This window comes from Pelodiscus sinensis, chromosome 8, assembly GCF_052426305.1.
Source record: "Pelodiscus sinensis isolate ZL-2025 chromosome 8, ASM5242630v1, whole genome shotgun sequence".
NCBI classification, from domain to species: Eukaryota; Metazoa; Chordata; order Testudines; family Trionychidae; genus Pelodiscus; species Pelodiscus sinensis.
The window spans coordinates 19,555,648-19,576,736 of record NC_143059.1 but is presented as its reverse complement, the minus strand read 5'-3'; the positions used below and the strand labels follow the sequence as shown (position 1 = coordinate 19,576,736).

The following is a 21,089-nucleotide window of genomic DNA, read 5'->3' as shown; positions in this document are numbered from 1 at the left end:
CCTGGCTCAAGACTGCTACTATTGGTTGGTTCGCCCTGCCCCGACCCCACAGTGGGGTTCTGAAACTTGTCATAGGGAGGTAGCAAGGTCGCCATGGCCTAAGACTACTACATGTACTAAAGTTGTGGCTTTTAAGAAACAGTTATATTGCAACCTTCCAAAAAGTGCAATCCGTGTTTTTATCTGTTTCCAGTCCATGCCTGAAGCACCTTCATGTGTAGGGTGGAACAGGAAAGCTCATGCTGCTGTTACCCAGGCTGTCTTTGTTTTGGTATAGAAGAAACTTTATGGCTGAAGCTGTGAACTCAGCACCTTTCATCAGCACTGAAATTCTGCTGCCCAAAAGTCCCATCAACAATAATATAGGAAGCATCCTGGAGTGTCATTGCATTCAGAAAATGATTCTGACATTCTTACCCATTTATGGAAGAGGGGTTAGCATTCCCCACCTGTATATTGGAGATGTCCCAAATGTCCCATGTGTTCTATTGCAGTCAAGTGGTTAATGATATTGTCTCTAGCCTTTCACTTGATGTCAAGTTATATTAACACTTATTTCTAAGCAAATTGGAAAGTGAACTGACTGCTTTAGCATTTAAATTGGGGATGTTTGTGGATCTTTTTGGAGCATCAGTTGTGTCCATCCCCTTATCAAAGACTTACACCGCCCCAAACAAAAATACTCCAGTCTGATAGTCTTTTAGGTGTCTGGCAAATTTGGAGGTAAAAGCAGTTCCCAGAGGAATTTTTCATGAAAAGATAACATCAGCACAGCAATTACTTTATACTCATTTTTGCAGATTATTTGTCAAGCTGTTGCAAGTCACATCTCTATCTGCAATCTTTCTCCCCTCACCCTTTAAGACTCTGCCTGGATATCTAGCTCAAAAAATGTTTCCCTTCTGTGCTAATGACATGCTTTGTGTGGTGAGCTTTCTGCAGATATCCACTGATCAGCAGGATGACTTCATATCCTATTATAATCTGCCAGGTAGAAGCAAATAAATCTATTAGCCAGGGCTCAGCTTGTTTCATCATTGTGACAGCTTCCCATGAGCCTGCATTCATCAAAACCCTTTGAAACAGCTCCCAAATCATCTGACAGCTAAATCTCCATGACCAAACTGCAGGTTAATAGATCTGTAATCTCTGTTTAATTACTCATTAATAATCTAGCTCCTGACCCCCCTTTCCCTTTTGTTTTAAATTGATTACTAGCTGTTTCCTAAGAGACCAGACTGATGGGTAAAATCACTCCAGTGAATGCTTTGATATTAGCTTCCTTGCAATTTTGATCATCAATATAAAGTAAAGTAAACACCAAAATCCCCTGTAGACTTTTAAAATGCTGAGTTCACGGTCCAGTTAAATACAGCAACAGAATAGAAGTCAGGGGAAGGTTATTATATCACCTTTTATGCTCCGTTGTGCAAATGTAAGCAGAGAAATAATCTTGCTATTGAGGCTTCTATTTCCTGGCTTCTACGCTATGGGCTAGCAAAAGGAACTGAATCTTTGCTCCCACTTCATTTACTTAGAGGCCTCTCTGATCCGGAGGGCTCCCCTTCCACTCTCTTGCATGGCATAGTCCTTGTAACCCCAAAAAGGCCAGAATCCCTGGGGACTCAACTCCCAAACTTGACTGCATCTAGATTGGCATGATTTTCCGGAAATGCTTTTAACAGAAAACTTTTCCGTTAAAAGCATTTTCGGAACAGAGCGTCTAGATTGGCCCGGACACTTTTCCGCAAAAGCACTTTTTGCGGAAAAGCATCCGTGCCAATCTAGATGCGCTTTTCTACAAAAAAGCCCCGATCACCCTTTTCGCAATCGGGGCTTTTTTGCGGAAAACAAATCTGTTGTCTACACTGGCCCTTTTGTGCAAAAGCTTTGCACAAAAGGGACTTTTGCCTGAATGGGAGCAGAATAGTATTTCCGCAAGAAGCACTGATTTTTACAGTAGGAAGTCAGTGCTTTTGCGGAAATTCAAGCTGCCAGTGTAGACAGCCGGGACAGACCGAACCCTCCTGTGCGGGGCACTTACACCATCTCCCCTCCCCCCTCCCCCCCCGGTTTTCCCTGGGGCAGCCCATGTCTTCCTTGCAGCTCCCTCTCCTGGCCCAGTGGCCGGTGAGTGCTGTATCTGCATGAGCACTGCTCCAATGGTGGATATCCCCATGCCGAACTGGTTCCCCACGGATCGGAAGCTATCCAGCATGGAGAGCTTCCAGAGGGCAATGGCCACTAGCTTGTGGAGGGGAATGGTGGGCCTCATGCATGTGTCCTGTTGCCGCAGAGCAGGGGCAAGCCACTTGCAGAGCTCTAGGAAGGTGCCCTTCATCCTGAAGTTCTGGTTCCGTTGTCAGTCTCCTCAGCACTCCAGGACAATGTGGTCCCACCAGTCGCTGCTGGTGTCCAGATGCAGCGGGGCACACTGGCGTCCGGGTACCACTCCTCCAGGGCCCCCAGGGGGAGGGCCATGGGGCTGGCCTGCAGAAGGTGCCAGGCAGCCTCCAGCAATTGCTGCCAGGCTTGCAGCAAGATGCTCAGCATGAGCACTAGAGTGCCCAGGGGCGGTTCTGGCTCCATGGTTCCAAGTGCTGCAGTGTCCCAAATGAGAGTGACCAAAGCAGGTGGAGAGGAAAACGCTTTGCTGTCCCTCAGCAAGGTAGGCAAGCAATCAGGAAAACTGAGAACCAGCTGTCCGGGGCGGGGGAGGAGGAGGAGGAGGGAAGAGTCCTTTTAAGCATGAGCCTCAGATAGCCTCAGACAATAGCCACACAAAGCAACTACTGACCTGATGCCCTGCTGGAACCGGTTTCTGCTGCCCTTAAATGCGATCCAGCATTCAGTGTGGACACACTATTTCAAATTAGTTTTTGGATCTAGATGCGTTATTTTGAATTAGCGTATTTTGAATTAACTAATTCAAAATAGTGCTGTAGTGTAGACATACCTCACAAGTGTACAGATTTAGGGTAACTGACTAGTTCAGGGGTGGCCAACCTACTCTGGGCAAAGAGCCAAGAAATCACTGCTCCTTTAAGAAAATGTGTTGAGGCTTTTTGGCAACATCAGGCTCTCACCGGCCAATGCCATCTTTAATGGCCATGCTGGACGGCTCCCCTGCCCAGGTCAGCATAGGGAGCCAGGAGGAGAGGGCTGTTTTTTTTGGGGGGGGGGGGGGGGGGAAGGGGGACTTTGCGAGTCACACCCTGGAGGCTCACGAGCCACAGGTTGGCCACAACTAGAGTAGTTAATCAGTTAGCTAGCTGCCTAGCAGTGATCCACAGCAGAGGAAGAGTTTGCCTGGACTCCAACTGATGATTTCCTACAAGCAAGCATGAGAGAGATGGTCAGCATATGGCTCAGATGTGATGATCAGAGGTACAAACTGAGACTTTGGTGAACTAAATCTAAGTTCTTGGGATCTCTTTTCTTATTGAGTTTGTGTGGACTGAACTGTTCAAATTTTACTTTCAGTTTTCTCTTACATTTACTGTAACTGGGTTATAAACTAGCTGTTTTATGTTGTAAGAATTATTTGTTTCTTCATAAGATTTTATAAAATTACATTCATTTCTTCAGTTTTTTTGAACTTGAATGTTGGGAAGATGACACTGGGCAATCCTTGCTGAAATTCCTTACAGACTGAACTCTGGGTCTCCAGTACTGCTGTAGGAGTGGGGTTTTTTTTTTTTTAAGACACTGGAGAAGGGCAGTGAAGTCTAGTCTACCCAAAGTTACACTAGGACAGGGACTAAGGTGTCCTCATGCCAAGGTGCTTTCTTCACATGTCATTTCCTAATGAAGGGTGTATCTAAACTTATGCCTCGTAAAATGAGGTTTACAGGAGGGGTTGACAAATCCCCACTTATTACATAGAAATCAAAGCAAATGCAATTAACTAGCAATCAAAAAAGAATCAGGAAAACAGAAAAGGTCACTGGAAAACATATCACTTCATGCTGTGGCATGGAGACCTCACAAACGGTGTGCGCGCACTGTAAGGCCAGTTCCTTAGAGCTCTCAGGCCTCCTTCTCAGGCCCTGGCTATGCTGCAGTCATGCTAACAGCCAGACACTTGCTCTGGGTAGTGGAGTGTTCCTGCACTGGGCCTCTACCCAGGGTCTTCCCTGCTGCTCGCCACACCCAGCTCCACTCTCTGCCTCCAGTTCCCAGCTGGCTTCTCTGGGCCCCCTGGCTCCAGCCCTGCTCCCATCATACATCTGCTCTCTGAGTCTCTGGTTGCGACTCTTCCCAGCATGGATCTGCATTAGGGCTATACCGCTGGCTCTCTGGCTGGCAGGACTCCTCAACTCAGCTTGAACCCCTGCTCTTGCTTTAGCTCAACCTCACTGTCTGACACAGGCAATTCCCAGATCACAAGGAGGATGGGACCCCGTGTTCTCCTCACTCCCTCATCAGCCTGCCAATCAGGCCTACCTGGAGCATGGGCCACTTCCCATTGTTCTTGGGCAGTTTCAGGGTCCTGATTTGTCATTGACCCTTCTCCTTCCTTGTGGTACTGGGACTATCCAGCCAAACAGACACACTGGGTGTGTCTAGACTGGGAAGATTTTGCCAGCTGTCTACACTGACTGCTTGAATTTGCGCAAGAACACTGACTTTGTAATGTACAAAATCAGTGCTTCTTGCCCAAACACTTTCACGCTCCCGCTCAAGGATAAGCCCTCTTGCGCAAGAATACTTGCGCAAGAGGGCCAGTGTAGACAGGCACCTTAATTTTTTGTGCAAGAAAGCCCGATGGCTAAAATGGCTATTAGAGCTTTCTTGCACAAAAGCGTGTCTAGATTGGCACTGATGTTTTTGCGCAAAAGCATCCTTGCCAATCTAGATGCTCTTTTGCAGAAATACTTTCCGTTAAAAGTATTTCCGCAAAATCATGCCAGTCTAGATGCAGCAGCCACTGAGTTTTAGTAAAGGATCAACAGTCCCTTTACACAAATCACACTGAACAAATAAGTGGGCCTCACTTTTCTCCAACACTGCAGTAAATCAGGAGTAACTATGATTTATACAAGTGAAAATCCATGTGGATAATGGAGAATCTATCCCATTGCAATATATTTTAAACAGTTGTGCTTCTGGAGGAGTCACAGTATCTTTTACAAAGAATAGTGGAATGAAACCAGGTTTCCTCTTGCATTAGAGTTTACTTGACTCTGCTGCTTATTCCCACATTTGGTAAAGACCTCTGAAAAGTCCTGTGTCAAAGGGAGAAAAGCAAAAACATTCAAGATCGCAACAATCTGTTAAATATTCAAATCACATCCCACCTGGAATTTGTGTTCCTCCATGTTGTCGCTGCTCAAATTAGGATTGCATCTGAATGAGAATGGTAACATGCGTGACCCATCTATCAGGGTTCTGCACAGAATCAGCTGAATCTGCTTGTCATGCAGTTTTACTATCCTCACTTATGAAATGTAATTTGTGTTACTGAAGGCTTTTATTATATCAAGGCCAGCTATTAAATACGTTTGAGTTCTGCAACTCTCCTGTCTCTGCGCTACACTCAGACACTTGCAGCTCCCTACCTCCTTCACTGTTATCCAACTCACTAAAATTAATCTCCCATCTTTGTACTATTTCTGCTCAAGGATTACAAAAGCTAATACAAATTCTATTACTTAGTTCTTTATGGATAGAGAAACCAGAGCTATCCAAGCTGATATGAAGAGGTGCTTTTGTATCTCCTTGAAAAGTAACTGGATTTATTCCAAATAAATTCAATACCTCTCCTCTCTTCCTCCGTCTGCTCTGTGGTAAGGCCTTCCATCTGAAGGCTGATTGGGTTAATTCAGTATGGAAATGTCAGGTAGGAGGAAGCAAAATTTCACTAACTGCTTATTCAATAACCCTCCACCTCACTAGACCTTATTCTGGGAAGCAAAATGTATATTTGCTGTGCTTGCTGACCTATCATCCAATACTGTGTTCTCAACCGATTGAACTAAAGTCATCGCTGGTGTAAGCTCTGTTAAGAAAATGTGGTTCATCCGGGCCATCTTTCCTTCATCGTCCCTGTTTATTAACGTATCTTTAGACAAAAAAATGTGATGTCAGCATTATGGTATAATAGTAGTAATCGTAACCTTCCATTCTTTAAAGAGAACGTCTGTTACTCATAGGCAATGGCAGCATTTTTCATCATTTTTGATGAACGTCTGGAGTAAGCCCATTGCAAATACTTTGATCGTTCTGTTTCCATCTAGTAAGGCCAATGGCACAGACATACAATGAACAGAAGAACATTACAGCTTCTCAGTGGAGCTCACCTTTTTAATAGCACCACCATAGATAATGTGAGCATTGGAGTTAAAGCTCCCAACATAGCTTCAGTGGTTCTTCCATCAGCAACTCTGCCCTCCTCCCCCCCTCCCCCTGCCTCCCACAGAGCTCTTGCACCCCAGAACTTTGTATATAGAATCAGCCACAACTTTTAAGATGATCATTTGGATATTGGTGAACATTAGCCACAGAAGTTCTGAGAGGAGATCATCCGCTTGCTTGGTATATACTTGATTTTATCTAGTCAGTTGAAGTTGCTTATATAGTAGTGCTAAGAGCCTGGATAACAAACAAGAGCAAATGAAAAAAAAACCTCATTGATGAACATACATTCAATCTAGTTGGTATTACTGAAACCTGGCAGGATAATTCTCACAACCAAGATGTTAAAATAAACCATAACTATAATCAATGTTAAAATCAATGTTTAGAACCTACTTGGGCAAGACAGAGGGCCAAAGGGGAGTGGAGTAGCACTGTATAGCAAAAATGGCATTATCTGTTCCCAAATCATTGAGAACTAGGAGGTTTTCTTGAATGCTTATGGATCAGTGTCCTAATAAAGTGCAAAAAGGAATAGTAATTGGTGTCTTCTTCAGATCAGCAAATTGCAGTAGGGAACACCTACAGCACCTCCTTGTGCACCTACCTACCTGTAATGTGTAGGAGGGAAACTGACTGATCATGGGGGAGATCAATTTGAAGTCTTATTCTGTCAGTATTAAAACAGTCTTGGAACTGTAAAATATTATAAATGACAATTTCTTATCTCAAAAATAGGGCACTCAAAATGGGGGAATTCAATATTAGATGTTTGGCCTAACAGATAAAGAGGAACGGATTGCAGAACTAAAAGTTAACAGTAGTGTAGTGAGACAGGGCAGGTTAGAGGGTTACTTCAAGGCAGGAAGGAGTAGCTGACCCAGAGTTTTCACGGGCAGAGTGGAAGCAGCTAGGACAGGCTGCTATAAATCAATCAGGGCCAACTGATCTCACTTCAGGCTGCCCTGGGGCATTTTAAAAAGCTTTCCTTGCAGCGGGTAGGGAGGACAGTGAAAGAGCAGGTTGAAAAGAGATGGAAAAAACTTTAACAGATAAGCAGAGAATCAGAAAAGCTGATAGAGAGAAACTTAAACAACAAATAGTCTGGTAGCACTTTAAAGACAAAACATGTAGCCTTCATGAGTTTTCTTGGGTAGTTAGTGTTGCCAGAGACAGCAGGGGCTCCAACAGGGAGTGTTCGGGCTCCCTTCCCCAAGTAACCTGAGGGTTTCAGCTGATGGCTGGGGAGGACTGCTTACCCCTGTCAAAGTTAGACAGGACTCACAGATTTGTCAGACCGCTCTATTTTAGCAAAGCTCTGCTAAAATGCATTCAGAAAATGTGATCATACAAGGTTCAAACCCCTTGATTTATACAGTCCAAAGAAAGTCAAGTTAACAGGATTAAAAGGAGAGGCAAAACTTCACATGATTAGTGAGAGACTTAGTCAAGTATCTTCATTTCCACATCAAGCACACAGCAATCTACTTGGTTCTCAATTACTTTCTCCCTAACACCTAATGTTCCTTTTCCTATTAACTCTGGCTAGCACTCTGGAATCTGCATACCTACAAACAACATTAATACACTACTCTTCTTCCTGTTCAGAGACGAACAGTATTCCTTTAACTTATTCAATTATTACAGCATAATTCATCTTTCTCTTACAGTATAATTCTTTCTACTTTCACACCCCAAAGCCCTTCTAGAACAGGGACAGAAATCAAAACCCAGCAAGGGGAAGAGCAAGAGGGACCTGTGCCACAGTACCTAAGCTATCCGCAAAACTGTGGGTTGAACAGGGGCCTGGGGCTCAGAAGTGGGACTGACCCTACCACAGTAGGCATAGGGGATCATGTGCAAGCAGAATAAAGTGAAGATAAGAAATGTACATCCCTTCATAAGTCCAAATGATAAGGTCTCTTAATAGGGCCAAAGCTGAACATAATTATGAGCCAAATAGGAAACTGGGGATAATTTTAAGAACATGTTATTAGATGCCCCAAACAGCACAACTGTGGAAGAAGTTTGTGTTGGTTAAAAATACAAAGCAGTTTAGAGATTTTAAAAACTTACATTTTGATTCTTTGGTCCAGGACTCTGTTCCAGCAACATCCCTAGGCCAGCAGGATCATAGATATTGCTGGACCAGATAGCCCAAGCAGCAGAGTTTGCCAGTGACTGAGAGCTGACGTGACCAGTGGGGTCTAGCAGGGCAGTGGAGTCCACAGTGTACCAGAGCCTGAAGCTATGAGGCCAGCTGTGTTGTGGGCCTAACAGGGCCAGCAGGGCTACCAGGACTGTGGGTGCTCATGGAGGGCATGTCTACACTAGGGATGCATATACATTGCAGGGTTTAACTCAAAATAAGCTATGCAAATTGAGCTACATCAATTGTGTAGCTTATTTCAAAATAAAGTGCATGTAGATGCTCCCATTTCGAACTAGAGCACTATGAGTTACCAATATCATGCGATTGTAAAAGAGAGGGGAAAATATGATGGAGTGTGGAGAGCTACTTGAGCTAAAGGATAGTGTTGGCACAAGAACAAATGGATAAAAACCAGCAGCACACAAGTTCAGGCTGGAAGTTAGACTATTTCCAGCCTCCCAGTTGGAGTTGGACACATAAATTTGTCTTTTAAAACCAATAAAAGAGTGCAACTTGATGATGGTGTTGCTTGTAATGAGAGGAAATAGCATTCAACCACCTCATTTCTGACTTATGTTCCTAAATGATCATGCTTCAACATGATACCCAAAAGGACCTGGAAGGCATATTCCTCCTCCCTTCCCCCCCAGTGTATTCTGAGAAGTTTCATTTGCTCTCCTTCCAAGGTTTAGGGATGGCTAGGGCTGGAAATGGGACATTGAGCAGGGAAGACCAGGGCTGTGAGCATTCTCTCAGGTGCTTGGCTGTCTGGTTCTTATTGAGATGCACAGGGGCTAACCGATCATCATATGGTAGGCTCAGGAACAATGTGCCCTTTGGATCAAAGTGGCAGTGGCCTTGGGGATTTTTCACCTTTGGCACCCAGCTGCTGGGTGCCAGTCACTTGCCAGATTATCTGGGTATGTCATGCTTAAATATTTGTGCCATTGCAAAGTTATCAGGCACTAATACACCTTGATCCCTCTTACACTGTGTTTGTGGCACATAACACTCTAGTGTCCTGTCCTTCCTCCAACTTCCCTTACTCCTTGTACAATGAGGGTTACAGGAGTTGGAGTAAGAAGTCTTCCAGCTTGACAGTATTTTGACACTATTTTGAAATAACTGCCTGCTAGTTATTTCAAAATAATGTTGCCATGTTGATGTACCCAGGAAATTTTGAAATAACTACTAAAATAACTATTTCAAAATAGCGTGTCCACACTACAGGGAAGTCTTGAAATTAGTCTGAGACAGACTCCCTTCATGTGGACGATGTGCCTTTACTAAGAGCCCCAGGAAGTCCTGGTGAGTAATTACTTTGAATGATTCTGAGGAGTAGTTATTTCAAATTAGCAGCAGTGGAGTGTTCACAAGACCACTATTTTGAAATAAGCGTTATTCCTTGTGGAAAGCTTATTATTTTGAAATAACCAGCCCCTTATTTTGAAATAGGCTTGGTAGTGTGTTCCCTCTGCTTGTTATTTTGAAATAAGGAGATTTCAAAATAACTCCCTTGTGTAGACCAGGCGGAGCTGCTGCAAACAGCATCCAGAGGCAATAGTGCAAGTGGCTGAAGAGAGAAGGCCAGCTGGGAGGCTTGTGCCCTCTCCCCATCCGAGATCTCTCTTGGTCTGGAAAACTCCTTTGTCTGAGATCTTTCAGGTCATGAGGGAGCCAGGCCAGGAAGGCCCAACCTGTATTAGGAACAAAATGAATCTTGACAATGGTTTTGGTTCATCATTGGATGGAAATGGTGAAATGATGAAACAATGCAGAAAGTTTTCAATAAATATTTCTGTTCTATAATTGGAAAAAACATGATGCAGTCTCATTGAATATTAACACATTTTTAATTTCATTGGTATCTCTGAAGGGTGGTAAATAGAGGCTACTAAAATGGAAATTTTAAAATCAGCAGGTCCAGATAAATTATATCCATGAGTTTTAAAAGAGCTGGCCTGGGATGCTAATGCTGATTTTTTCAGTAAGTCTTGGGACCCTGGAAAATCCTCAGAATAATGTAAGAATTCTAGATGTGTGTCAATTTTTAAAAGTAGGTAAATTGGATGACAAATAATTATAGGACTGTAAGCCTGACATTGATCCCAGGCAAAATAAGAAAGTGGTTGGTACAGGATATTAAAAAAGAACTAGAGGAGGGAAACTTATGAATGATGATCAACATGGATTTATATTACATAAATAAATTTATATTAAATAAATCCTCACAAACTAATTTGACATCCTTTTTGGGTGAGATTACAAAGTTGGTTGATAAAGATAACAGTGTTGATGTAATATTTAGACTTCTGAAAGGCATTTGACTTGATACCACAAAACATTTTGATTAAAAAAAACTAGAACCATATAAAATTAACACTGCACACATTGAGTGAATTAAAAATTGGCCATCTGGTAGTTCTTGGAATATTACCATCAATGGGGAAAGTCATCAAGTGGGCCTGTTTCTGTTAAGTTCTTGCAATGTTTTGTTTCTTGGCTCTAAACTATTTGGGTATGTCTACATTGCATCCCTCCTGCAAGAAAGGAATGCAAATGCAGACAAACGAAATTGCAAATGAAGCATAGATTTGAATTTCCCCATGCTTCATTTGCATAATGGCAGCTGGACGCTTTTCCAAAATAGTGTATTTCGAGGAAAAAAAGGAGTTTTCGAAAAGAAACCCTTCCTTTGAAATAACCCTTAAACCTCATTTAAGGAATGAGGTTTAATACATTTAAAAGAATGTTTTAATATGAGTAAATGTACACATTTAGGAACAAAGAATGTAGGCTATACTTACATAATAGATGGCTCTATCCTGAGAAGTAGTGGAAACGTTTTGGAGGGTGAGGTTGATTATCTGCTCCGGCCACAAGAGTTAATGTGATCCTTGATTGCATAATCAAAGAGAAGTTATTTTACTTCTTTATTTGGCCCCAGTGCAATCATTGTCACAATACTGTATCCAGTTCTGGTACTTACATTTCAAGAAGGATGCTAATAAATTAGGAAGGACTTAGAGAAGAACCAAGAGAATGATGACAGCATTAGAAACATGGAGAGACTATAAATGCAATCTGTTTAGTTTAAGACAGACAAGGTTAAGAAGTGACTTGATTATAGTCTAAAAATACCCATATAAAGAACAAATATTTTAAAACTGGGCCCTTCAAAGAAAGGGATAACAATGTATAACAAGTTTCTAATGGCTGAAAGTTGAAACTAATCAAATTCAGACTGGAAATAAGGTAAATATGTAACAGAATAATTAGCCATTAGAACAATTTAATAAGGCAGATAGTGGATTCTCCATTATGTACAATTTTTAAATCAATATTTGGTGTTTTCCCAAAAGATATGCTTTAGGAATCATTGGGGGGGGGGGGGGGAGAGAATTTGTATGCTCTGTTACAAAGGAGGGCAACTGTGGTTCCTCCTGGTCTGAGAATATGTGAAGCAAGACTTATGCACTTGCAGCTGCTACAGGATTGGGGCTAGAGAGGTGAGGAAAGGCTTCCCAGATGCTCATCCTGAATTGTCCCCGGGTGGAATTTGGAGCAGCCAAAAGAAGCTCTAAGATGTATCATGTACAGAGACGGTCCCCCCCTCCCCCTAAGGACCCCTATCATCAGAGTACAATGGCTGCCAGCTACTCATCCATACTCCCAACCCCAACCAGGAATGCCCACAATGTTTGCAAAGATATTCAGGAAAAAAGGTGGGTAGATGGAAATGAGCCATGTCCTGGGGCTTAGTTCTGGATCCAAAATATGTTAGTTTCCACTAATAAAAACTAGACATCAAACTATATACAATTTGTAAAGCTTTGCTGACCTGTATGATTTGTGTTTTTTCTGGGAGATTGGCAAAGATAAAACATTCTCTATGTAAGGGCTGGGCAATAATTTTTGATGGGAGGCCACTCCAAGATTTTGGAAAGTGGCCAAGGGCTGCACTCTATGATATTAATAGAGGCAATGCAGGGTCTGAGATGGGGGTTGGGTGAAGAAGGGAGCTTGGGGGAAGAGACTGGGGTACAGGAGGGAGACTGGGAGGAAGTTGGGATGAAGCAAGCGGTTGTGACCTAGGGCAGGAAGTGGAGTGCAGGGGTTTGGGTTGTGACCTGGGGAAGGAGGGGATTGTGATCTGGGGTAGGAGATTGGGGTGTCAGATCTGGGAGGGGGCATAAGTGTAAGAGGGGGACAGAGTGTTTGGGTATGTTGACTGGGGGAGGGGTAGAGAGTTGGGGCAGGAAAGGGCTGGGGTGCCAGAAGCAGGCTGTGGCCAAGAGATTTACTTGCCAGCTGCCAAATGAGCTTGCCTGCCTGCAGAGCTTAAAACGTTTCCCAGCCAGCCTGTCTGCCTGGTCAAGTGCTTCATGAATAACTGAGCTGAGGAGAGTATGATTCTTCTTAGCTGCCTGTTAGTCTAACAAGCAGCTCCCATTGGCTGGTTACTCGCAGAAACCAGCCAATGGGTACGTGCTGGGGACAGGTCAGCTCCTAAAACTTCTCCCCTCCAGTTTTAAAACAGAAACAGAGCCCTGCAGCCACATTTCTGCATAGTGAGTGGGGCTGAGTGGCAAGCAGAGGAGCCTGCATGGGACTTCAGATCCAGCCCACAGAGGCAGCATGGTGATTTGGTGGGCCGGATCTGGCCCATGGGCCATATTTTGCCCAGGTCTGCTCTATGTGCTTGGCAGCTAATGGCTTCCTGGAGTAGCTGAAAGTGACAAAGTTTATGAGGAATGTGGTAGAGAAAAAGCATTACCATAAGTTGCATGGAGAAGCAAAAATATACGACAACTTTGAAATAGATTCATAGAAACTAATATAAAAACAAAAGTTCACCCTCTATATTGATCTAAAAAAGTTCAGACATATTTACAGAACCCTTTTTCTCAGTTTTGAATGAACTCCATGCTCTAGAAAGTGAAGGATTGGTAATACTAACAAGCCAACTATACCAGGAGCTAGGGAGATACTGGAATAGGTATGAACTAGAATAATATGAGCCTAACTCAGTTCTAATGGGGCTCAAGATACTGTGCTACATAATACAGTGTGGATGCTCCAGAGTGCTGCAGCTCAGGTTCTAAAGTTCCAAAAGTGCACTAGCTCGAGCCCCACTTGAATGAGTCAATCTCTCAATCATGGGCAGCAGGTTTGTATTTTTGGTGGTGCCCCACTAGCCACGCCCCTCCCCTTCCCATTAACCACGCCTCTGGAGGCAACATGCTCAGGGCAAGACAGACACATGACCAGAAGTAAAAGGTGTCATGTCACCCCTCTTAAAGGGCTTTTCCCACCATCCTCCTACCAACAAGGATTAGTTTAGCTCCCCCCCACACCCCCCCCACCCGCATGCAACTATCCTGCAGTTGCATTAACCCAATGTGACAGACATTAACTCTTGCAGCTTCTTGTGCAAGTACAGTCGTTCTTGTGCAAGAACCCACAAAGCATCCACGCTGTCTGCCTGCTCTTGCGCAAGGAAATTTACAGTACAGCATGGTAAGAGAGGGCATATTGCGCAAGAGTTATGCTCTTTTCTAACAGGTGTAAGCTCTCTTGCACAAGAGGGCCATGTGGATGCTCAGCTGAGATTTCTTGCACAAGAAACCCCTTTGGCTAAAATGGGCATTGGAGCTTTCTTGGGCAAGAGAGCGTCCACATTGCCATGGATGCTCTTGTGCAAAAACACAGCTCACACATGGCAGTGTGGATGTTTCTTGCACAAGAAACTACTGGCATAGACATAGCCTAAGAGTTTCCTCCCATGAGCAGAATCAATTTTATGTTGTGCACCAGTACTGAGTTCATGTGGCTTGTTCGGATGTGCCACTGTGGCACCCAAGTTACTAATACACGTTTTTAAACCTTTACCTTTTCTCTGTGCTGCCATGCCTCCTCCCCTTGTTCCATCAGCTCCCCTGGTTCCTGCTGTCCCCCCCCCCCAACCCCTCACCCTTCTCTACTATCCTGACTCCTTCCCTTCTCACTGCCCTCAGCCTTCCTGAGATCTGTCCCCTTCCATCAGCCCTTCTCTGCCCACTCCTCCAGTAGCCCCACTCTGATCATGAGAGTCACTCCTCATCCCCTCTCCTAACACGTCCATCTCCACACCTGCCCTGCCTCTCCCTCTGATGGTGGTGGTCCCTCCCCTGCAGGGGTCTACCCTTCTGCTTCACCCACCAAAACCCCTGGCACCCGCACCCTCCTAGTGCCTCCCCCTTCCCTCTCTGCCCCTGCCCCCATTGTCCTATTTTTCCCTGATGCCCACCCCCTCACCACCCTCTGCCCCCATTCCCCTCCTTCCCCTGTGTCCTCACACATGACTTGCTCCATACCTGCCTGCCTCATGCCCACTCCCTCTTTCAAACCTTCTCCCAGCACCTCCCCATGCACCCCTCTAGCCCCCAGTGCCCTTCCCCTCTCCTCTCCCAGCATCACCCTGCCCCCCTCCCACTGACACCTCCCCTCCTGCTCTTTCCCTCATTGTCTGCACTTGGCCCCCTGGCATTTTCCTCTCCTCCACCCTGTCCCTTGGTGCCTTCGCCTGTCTCCTCCTGCCCTGCCCCCCTCACACAAGCCCCTTCCACCCTATTTCCCCCCCTCCCCTACCTTCCAGTTTGCGGGGCAACGATCAGGCCCCGCCACCGCGCTGTCCATCGACGGGGTATGGGCCGCTCTGGCGCCCGTTCCTTCTGGGGCTGTGGAGATGCCTGCTGGGTTCCAGCACCGCCTTGAACTCCCTCCCCCTTGTCTGCCACCCCGCCAGCATTTAAAATACCCGGCGCGTGGCGTGAGCATGCGCCGCAAGGGGGCGGGGCTAGCCAGCCGCGCCGCTCGCTGCAGTGGCAGACAAGGGGGAGGCTCCCATGGCATCGTGGGGGGAGAGCAGGACCCCAGGCCGGGGGGGTTGTCTGGGATTGCCGAGAGGGGGACTCACCTTCCAACGGCACTTGGCTGGTGCATCATGTGGAATGAGGGGGCAGGGCAACAGCTGCTTTGATTCCCTCCCGCCCGCCCCCAATTGTGTGGGCTGGGCTCTAGGCCCAGGTGGACTTCCCCCTCCCCCTCCCCCTTGTCTGCCACGCCGCCGGCATTTAAAATACCCGGCGCGTGGTGTGAGCATGCGCCGCAAGGGGGCGGGGCTGGCCCGTCGTACCAGGGGCGAGGCCTCCAAATCCCATCACCCCTGTCTGGCGTGGCGTGCGCGTGCGCATGCGCTGCAAGGGCACCGGAGGCCGGGGGGGGGAGCCTGCCGTGACAGCTTGCCATGGCGTGAGTCCAGTGGCAGAGCCCTTGCGCTCCGGCACATTGGGGCTGCGGGCGCCCCGTTACAAGTCCTCTTCTCCTCCGGGAACGCTCTGGAGCCGGGGGAGGAGCAATATTCAGAGCCAGGGGAAAGGCCCAGCTCCAAATATTGGTGGAGCAGGGCCCCCCGGCTCTGAATATTGCTGGAGCAGGGGCACCACGAGCCCATAGAACTCGCCGCCCATGCTCCCAGTTGCATTGCAGAACTGCTACTAGATCACTACTTAATGATCCCTCCTTTCCCCTGCCCCCCCTTTCCTTATTTATTCTTGGATTTGGACTTCCAACACTGATCATCTGAAGAGTGCCCATGAAAGCTCATGATACCATCTACATGTTTTGTTAATCTTTAAAGTGCTACCAGAGTTTGTTGTTTTTTAAATTTTTACTTAATGAATGTCACTCTTGACCTGAAATGCCCCCTTGCTATTTCAGTCCTGATCCTTTCTTAAAAAGAAGGGCTGTGTCTCCACTGGCCAGTTTTTCCAGAAAATCAGCCGCTTTTCCAGAAAAACTTGCCAGCTGTCTACACTGGCAGCTTGAATTTCCGCAAAAGCACTGACTTCCTACTGTAAGAAATCAGTGCTTCTTGCGGAAATATTATGCTGCTCCCATTCAGGCAAAAGTCCTTTGCGCAAAAGGGCCAGTGTAGACAGCTCAGATTTGTTTTCTGCAAAAAAAAGCCCCGATTGCGAAAATGGTGATCGGGACTTTTTTGCGGAAAAGAGTGTCTAGATTAGCACAGACACTTTTCTGCAAAAAGTGCTTTTGCGGAAAAGCGACCATGCAAATCTAGACGCTCTTTTCCGAAAATGCTTTTAACGGAAAACTTTTCCATGACATCCTAAATGCCAAAATGATCTCTTTTGTATTCCTTCTGTTGCTACCTAGTTAACGCCTCTCATTTTTAAATCTGACTTCTCCATCAAGAAAACAGAGGAGAAATTGCTGACTGCACTGTAAAACTGAGCTGTGAGGCCCATAGATCAGCTTTATTTGAGCTGATATATTTTCTGGGAAAAAGCTACTAGCAGTCTATCCATAGATTAGATGTGTCCTGGCTACATAATTTCCATTCTACGTCTTTCAAATGGTCCTGGATAAAATGAAACTGGTCTTCCAATAGTAATGACCTGTCACTCTAGGGCCAGGTTGTGTCCTCCTACTCATTCTGAATAGGGTTTTCCTAATCTAGTAATCCCATCAATTTTAGTGGCATTACTTGGGATGTAAGACCAAATGTTGTTTTGCTCAATAGACTCTCTCTTACAGTTCAAGGTTAACACCCCTTCTTACTCACCTTACACATGTCCTGGCTAACCTCACAAGCCCAGTGGTATAGCAAGGGGAGGGCGGGGAGAAGAGGGAAGTTGCCTACAGGAGCCACACTGGGGAGGGGGCAATTTATCTGCCAAAAGTTATGTTATTAACTTTTTATGATTATTTCCTATTTTGTATATATTCCATCAGACGACTGTGAAAAGGTTAAGCAAAACCTTCAAAAAGTAAATAGGCATGCTTTTATCATTCTTGTTGCTCTTCTCTGGACCTTCTCCAATTTCTCCTCATCTTTCCTGAAATATGGTACCCAGAACTGGACACGATACTCCCATTGAGGCCTAATCAGTGCAGAGTAGAGCAGAAGAATGACTTCTCGTGTCTTCCCACAACACTCCTGTTAATGCTTCGCAGACTCATGTTTGCTTTTTTTGTAATAGTGTCACACTGTTGACTCATATTTAGTTTGTGGTCCACTATGACCGCTAGATCCCTTTCTGCAGTACTCCTTCCTAGACAGTCGCTTCCCATTCTATATGGCTGCATCTAGACTGGCAATCTCTCAACCTTGCCAGCAGTCTACATTGGCCGCTTGAATTTCTGCAAGAACACTGGCAATCTCATGTAAGATTGTCAGTGTTCTTGCAGAAATGCTATGTTGCTCCCGTTCGGGCAAAAGCTCTCTTGCGCAAATGCTTTTGCGCAAGAGGCCCAGTGTAGACAATGCGGTATTGTTTTGCGCAAAAAAGCCCCGATGGCGAAAATGGCGATCGGGGCTTTCTTGCGCAAAACAGCGTCTAGATTGGCACGGACGCTTTTCTCCAAAAAGTGCTTTTGCGGAAAAGTGTCCGTGCCAATCTAGACGCTCTTTTCCGCAAATGCTTTTAACGGAAAAACTTTTCCGTTAAAAGCATTTGCGGAAAATCGTGCCAGTCTAGACGTAGCCTATGTGTGACATGGTAGGTTCTTCCTAAGAGGAGTACTTTGCATTTGTCCGTATTAAACTTCATCCTATTTAGCTCATACCATTTCTACAGTTTGTCCAGATCATTTTAAAGCAGTTGCAACCCCTCCCAGCTTCATATAATCTGCAAATTTAATAAGCGTACTCACTCTCTATCTATCTAAATCATTGTTTAAGATATTGAACAATGGCTTTTGGTCCCTAGTGTTTCAGGTCATATGATGGTCACCTAGGTCTAGTCCTTACCAAATTTTTATTTCATCTGAACAAAGCTGTAAGCAATTAAGTTAACTGACATAATTCTGAACTCAGTTTAGCCAGGTGGGGTTGATGCCTTGTTAGCTGCATTAATATTTTTGAATATTAACCAAAACCATAAACATTAGGTTAGAAAGAAACATACTCCCAATTTTCCATACTATTACAAATCTGATGTATTAAGCAAAGTTACCATTGGATACAGTTAGAATCACAGGCAACACTATAGCCAGTAGAAAAACTATCAAAATTATTAGAAGTGGTGAGCATAGCTTCTCAAGAGAGGCATTCCTTTTTTTCTTTTTTCAGTGATAAATGGCTTTTTTTCTTTTAAAACCAAACACTCTCCAAAAGCTTTAATTAAAAAAAATGTGTTTTGTTTTCAAAATGTAAAACATTTCACAAATTTGTTTTATTTTATCCTCTTCCTATATTTGGCTTTATTTCATTTTTCCAGTGAATGCAATATAATTAATGATGTGCAGAGTGCTTTTGCTTTTATTTTGCCAATAGAAAAGTTTAAGTATCAATAGGGAAAATGAAAAGAGGTAATCCTTAATTTTCACATATTGCTTATTTGTTATAGTTGGTTCTCCTCCCATGAAAACTTTTTACTATTTGGGAAAAAAATCAAATTTTCCCATGTAAAATTTTGGTTTAGAAGAGACAACTTGGTTTGGAAATATTGCATGGTGTCTCATGGGAATAGTAATTCATGTGCTTCTTCTCCCCATTTTTGACTATGGGCCAGGCTCCATCTCCCAGGTAACATTAAGGTTTTCACTCTGCTGAACTACCCATGTGAGCCATGGAATTACTTGGCCACTTTCAAATATTAAAATAATCCTTTTTTAATTAGAAACTTTTCTTTTAAGAAAAATCAAATTTTTCCAGGAAAAGGAGACCTTCGTCACAAAAGTTGGAATTTAGTCAAAACTCTCATTTTCTTTCGTGAAACAATTTTGACAGTAAAATTTCCACATGTCCTACCCATTTTCAAATAAGGGGTAGGGCAGAAAAAAACTCTTTATTTTTTTTAAATCACTTTGAAAAGAAAAATTATTCCACTAAAACACTGAAAAATTGAAGTAACCTTTTAGATATTTTCATATTTATTATTTTAGCCTGTTCAAGAGATAAGTGTCTCAAATATTGTTTACTAAACTTGAGATCTTACTGCAGCTTCATTTTCAGAGCATGTGTTGTCAGCATTTTTTGATAAACAGCCAGTGTTAAGTATAGTGATAGAAATGTTGCCGTGTTAGTCTGGTGTAGCTGAAGCAAAATACAGGACTATGTAGCACTTTAAAGACTAACACAATGGTTTATTAGATGAGCTTTTGTGGGCCAGATCCACTTCCTCTGGCATTCAAAAATCATTGGTCAGGGTGTTTGCTAGTTTGACGGTGATTGCAGTTTCTTTAGATGATTATGAAAGACATGCAGGGAACTAAAACTGTTATGGTAGTAATTGATTTAAAATCAATAAAACAAACTATAAACAGGCTATAGTGAAAACTGAAATAGAGCCTATTAACTACCCACTTATTATGAAACAATACCTAACTTAAACAGTCAATTAAATTGGTTTATTTTGTAACATTCTGTACAATATTTTTTAAGAAATGGAAGAAATATTCTCTTGTCTTTTAACAATTAGCCAAAATCCAGGGTACTATGGGTGTTTCTATTAGAGGGAAAAAATTGATTATATATCTTTCTTTGATGGAACAATGTTTAATTATATAGAATATATACAATCTTCTCTTTGCCCTCCACTCCAATCCTATTTAATTTAACCTATAGCAGTATTTTTAAAGAAAGGTTATATAGAATAGGTATTTTTCTTTCTACGATTCATGTGTCTGTAAAATGACATGAATATAAAGATTATTTTAGTGGGTAACATAGCTACTTCAGCTTTCCTCCTATCAATCAAATCTAATCAACTAACCAGACCTTTCAAAGTTATTTTCTTGGCAATATATTGGCAAAGAATCTACTGTTACACACCTCAGATGTCAGTGTCTCACAACTGTAGTATGATAGGTGACATGCAAAATTATCTGGCCAGAGCAAAAGAAATATTTGTCCAGATTTTATTTGCACATCTACTCTCCAAAGCGCAGTTATGTGAAAGAGGAAACTTTTCCTTTGCCTTTTAGTTTACATTTTATACAGTAAATTTGTTTTACAGTTGTTATGTACCATGACAAATTTGGTTCTTTTATATTTCCAAAACAATAGTTAAGTTATATATCTTGCTTAGGCCAACAATGAGGTTTGAAATCCTCATCTGTTAGGCTATGTCTACACTGTGGAGTTTTTCTGGGGTACCAGAGATAGCCTGGAAAAACTCCTCCATGTCCAGGGAACACATCTGCCCCGTAAACCTCATTTCACAAGGAAGAAGGGCTCTTCTGAAAGAGGAGGTTTTTCTGAAATTTGGCCCAGTGTAGACAGGCCAAATTTCGGAAAAGCCTCTTAAAAAAAATTGGAAAAAGGTACGCAAATTGCATACCTTTTTCCGAAAAAGAAGTGTAGAGTAGACATAGCCCTAGTAATAAAAGCATGAGTCTCCTCTGCTTGAACCAAATGATTAAGGCTCCAGTTCTGCAGGTAATTTAGTTAACTGTCCATGTGCTTAAAATTAATCCCATACTGGCAGGTGTAGTCTACACATTCATCCAAACACCCATACTACAGTTTTCTGAGTTACACTTCCTTGCATTAAGAATATTTACATAAAATGCT

At 43.6% G+C, this 21,089-nt stretch overlaps 1 long non-coding RNA gene across 3 annotated transcripts in view; it reads right to left on the bottom strand.

The window, feature by feature from the left end:
* Positions 1-15,447, bottom strand: part of LOC142830381 (uncharacterized) — a 98,722-nt gene extending 83,275 nt beyond the window's left edge. Inside the window, exons 1-4 of one of the 3 annotated variants that reach the window (XR_012905569.2) lie at positions 15,140-15,405; positions 11,317-11,405; positions 5,301-5,349; positions 5,056-5,228 (exon numbers count right to left, since the gene is read on the bottom strand). This is a non-coding gene — a long non-coding RNA (uncharacterized LOC142830381). Of the gene's footprint in view, positions 1-5,055; positions 5,229-5,300; positions 5,350-11,316; positions 11,406-15,139 lie in introns of those variants that run through there. The other 2 variants (XR_012905570.2, XR_012905571.2) reach the window with 2 other exon arrangements.
* Between the last annotated feature and the right edge of the window lie 5,642 nt (positions 15,448-21,089).